Below are 4,185 nucleotides of genomic sequence, written 5' to 3' on the forward strand. Positions count from 1 at the left end.
AAAGCCTAAACAGGAGATGCCTTCCTAGCCTGCTACACACACTCACAGCCTGCCACTGATGCAGGCACCTGAGCAGGCAGGTGCTCACAGGAAGTCAAACGATGATGTCACAATGAAAAAAAAGGCAGCCCTCCTCACAGAGCTCCTTATACTCCTCACATTCAGTGAGGCCACTTTAAGAGTTGTCATCAGCACACAAAGAGTTAATCACTTGAGCTGCAATCTGTCAGAAAGCCCACAGCTGGGGAGGAGGCTGTGCTCTCATCCCCATCAAGGATGACCTCAATATTATGCACAGACTCAGGCTTGTATGGCTGCAGTATATCAGGTGTTTCACTGCAGTCTGACTCACTAGAAATTACATCACGTGGCTCATAGTCAGGTGAGGAATCGCCAGCCACCTGCTGTTTTATTGCACATAATTCCCCGGCCACAGAAGTTAACTCCTCATTTGCTGCTTTGTTTGACCTCTTTGCTTTAAAAGTCTCCTCATCCTCTGACTCTAAGTTAACTTTCTTTTTGCATCTTTAACCTCTCAACGACCAGCTAACGCCGATTGGCGTAAACTGGTCGTCTGCGGGTTACCATGGAAACGGCCGCTCGATCGAGCGGCCTTTCCATGTCAGTTCACGGAGGGTGTCTCCGTGAACAGCCGGAGAGCCGCCGATCGCGGCTCGCCGGCAAAATGTAAATAGGCGGGGAAGAAATCCCCGCTGTTTACATCATACGGCGCTGCTGCGCAGCAGCGCCGTAAGGCAGATCGGTGATCCCCGGCCTCTGACCCTTTTCCACAACCAGTTTAGCAAAGAAAATAATTTTATTAATGTCCCTTTTTGCAGCAGCAGCCTTTGCATAGGACCCTCTAGGACAGTTTTTAAAGCGATGACCAGTCTCTCCACACACATTGCAAACAACCTCACTGGTGCAGTTAGCTGTCTCATGCCCAGTGGTGTTGCATTAATTACAGCGCGGCACATTTTTGTTACAAGTGTCTTGTTTGTGGCCAAACACCATACATTTCCTGCAGTAAGAGGGCATTCCAGGATAAAACAGGTACCCTCTGTCTCTCCCAATAGAGAAGTTTGAGGGGGGGTGCTTAAGTCCTCCTGCCCCCTCTGGATCATCAAGAAAGCGTACATAGTATTTGTATTTCCCAGTCCATATTCCACATTCATTCAGTACTCTATGGGAGAAACTTAAAGTGCAGTAGCGCTTTAAAAACAGTTCAATGCCACTTCTCTCTGCCCAGGGGTTGTAAACATGGATGACTAACGGAACCTCATCCCCCTGGTACAGGATAAAAAATGTAATGTCTGTGAACTCACGGTTGTTGGTATATTGCTTTAAATATCTGTGCAAAGTTTGGCAGTCTCCAATAGTTTCCAGTGTAAGGATGTATTCTCCCGACTTTCAGTCTTGCAGGCATACGATGTCATCCTTTTTAACGTGCAGCAGCTCCACCAGGTAATGGTCCACAAATCTTTTCAGGGTCACTTCTTTACGCTTCTTTACACTCATCTCGATACGGAAGGAATTTTTATATCTCGGTTCCCCAGGTTGTGCATATTGGATCCGAACCCCGCGAACAGGCTTCATCTCCGGGTAAACAGCACCAGAAGGGGTGCCCCCCCACTGTGCCACGATCGACCTCAAAGCTCAGTCCTTGATCTTAACCAAAAGGCTGAGAAGCGATAACCCAATTATTCTCCGCAGCCGTGCCCGCCGACACAGCACCCTCCGTGGCAATTAAGGCAAACTACCTTCTAAATGCAGCAGCGGTGACCACCGCACAGTACAGCACTGCACAGCACAGCCGGCTAACCCCGGCTGGCTACCGGCTGCCAGGGGGAGCCCCCCTTCCCACTGCCTCTGCAGGCCTGCCGGGCCACCGGGATGGGCACACCTGTGCTAAACGCAGACGCACGGGCCAGGCTCAGCTGCCGCCTGATTACATTTGCATAGCCCCGCCCACCGCCGGAACAGCCATCACCCCTCCACTGCCGTGCCTCCACGTCGAAGAGAAAAGTAAAGGAGGCTTCCGGCTCCCTGCCTTCTGGCAACACGCTAGGAGAGAGTGTGGAGGGCAGAGGAAGTCAAGTCTCTAGCCTAGCAGGCTCGCTCTGGCTGTTTGAAAACACAGTGTGTCTTTCTTCGTTCATCCTCCTTCCTCTTAAACGCTCTCTCTGGACGTGCGGGGTGTGCCACAAGAGGGAGACACAGGCCGGGAAGTGGAAAGCCTAAACAGATGCCTTCCTAGGCTGCTACACACACTCACAGCCTGGCACTGATGCAGGCACCTGAGCAGGTGCTCACAGGAAGTCCAACGATGATGTCACAATGCCCTGGGCCAAGGCTATATAAGGGGCTGCAGCCAGGGCTCTGCCTGCCAGTCCGCTGGCAGCTCTCCAGGGGAGGGGTGCTGCTGCTCCTTCTCTTGCAGGGGACAAAGTGCAAACATGATGAAAAGTGGTCCGGTCATGGATTTTTGGGGGCGCAGCTCAAGTAAAGTTCAACCAAAGCAAAATTATATAAAAAACAAGTATTTTAGTTTTTTGTGGTTTTTTTTCCATCTTCTTTACTTTTCTATTCTCTGGTTCTTATAGCCAGACGAAATACGGACTCCATTAATAAATGACACAGATGCACAAAGAAGCAGACAAAACTTGAAACAATGTTTTTTATTGAGGATTTCAACTGTATCCTGCACCCAGCAGTAGCAGCACAGACATAGAGCACACAGCAGGGGGGACAAAACAGCACTTGCTACTGGGAAATTCACTTTGCAGAGGGACACTTTTAATTTTTCCACTTGACTTCACTTAACTTAGTTAGTCAGCCGGGTATTTGAGTAGTTTTGATCTGTTTTTTGACACTAGTTAGAGAGAGTAGTGCACCGGTCCTGGAGGTACTGCAATACCAGGTCGATGCGCGGAGTGGACAGAGCAAGCTCTTCTTCCATCTCCCTGTTCCAAAAATCCATTTAATATATGGTCCCCAGATAGGGGATGTATCAGATATTAAACTGATGAGAACAGATTTTTTTTTTTTTTTGGCCTCAGCATCGCTCATTTCTAGCCTTACCTGAAACCAGAACAAGAAAGGGAAAAATCGAGAGCCCCCAATAGTGTATTATTGTTGGTATAATTGACGTGAAAGAAATAAATGGTAAAATTATACTCACAAGTGTAGGTTGCCGGGTCAGGCAACAACTTGTATCACAGACGGGGAAATTAGACCTGTCCCCGCTCAGGCTAAAAGTCGCTCTCTGTGTAGAAGAAGAAAAGGGTGTCCACACCCATCCACCAGGTGGATATCATGTAGTGAGAAAAGCAGAGGCGCCAATAGAGTAAAATATCATTCCAATTAAAACCAATTAAGATGTGGGTGGCAATGGTGGACTTGCCTACCCTACAATGAGCAAAGGACCACTTTGTATGGTTAACAATATAAATTTAATCAATTTAGTACTCCAAAATAAAGTGGTCCTTTGCTCATTGTAGGGTAGGCAAGTCCACCATTGCCACCCACATCTTAATTGGTTTTAATTGGAATGATATTTTACTCTATTGGCGCCTCTGCTTTTCTTACTACGTGAAACCAGAACAAGGCAGACTGAGCATAACACCAGCAACATGGTAACCGTCTTGCCAGAAATACTTGCATCATAGGCCTATTTTATTAACTCTCACTTTCTTTTTTTTTGTGTAAGAAAATCAGAACAAAATTCACAATAACCAAGACTATTACAATATACAATTTCCCTTAAACCCTCCTCCACAACCCAACCTCCCACAGGTTATCTGCACCTGCTTTCCCTAATGTCTTCACATCATACTGATAGGTTATTTTTTAGTCGTCTGTATATAATTTAACACCCGCCTCAACTGTCACAATTTCCTTCTTAAATATATATAAATTTCTTATATCCCACAACACCTCCTTCAGCACTGCCATCACCACCCACACCAACCTACTTCTTTCAAAATCCCCAACCCACCACCCTGTCAATAAACAGATATAATCAATTTGAGCACCCCCCTAATTTTCTTCAGGAAAGGCTCCAATTCTTTAATCAGTAACTTAGTAAACTCACACAACCAAAACAAATGATACTCATTCTCTCTTCCACCACACTCAGTCCTCGGACACTTCTCACTCCTCACCATATCTCTCTTCTTCATAAAC

General features: G+C 46.8%; 1 pseudogene; it reads right to left on the bottom strand.

Annotated features, from left to right (window-relative positions):
- Window positions 1-2,883: 2,883 nt before the first annotated feature.
- LOC137505757 (U2 spliceosomal RNA) lies at window positions 2,884-3,106 on the bottom strand (annotated as a pseudogene).
- Between the last annotated feature and the right edge of the window lie 1,079 nt (window positions 3,107-4,185).

The sequence above is a fragment of the Hyperolius riggenbachi genome, chromosome 4 (genome assembly GCF_040937935.1).
Source record: "Hyperolius riggenbachi isolate aHypRig1 chromosome 4, aHypRig1.pri, whole genome shotgun sequence".
In the NCBI taxonomy this organism is placed as follows: Eukaryota; Metazoa; Chordata; class Amphibia; order Anura; family Hyperoliidae; genus Hyperolius; species Hyperolius riggenbachi.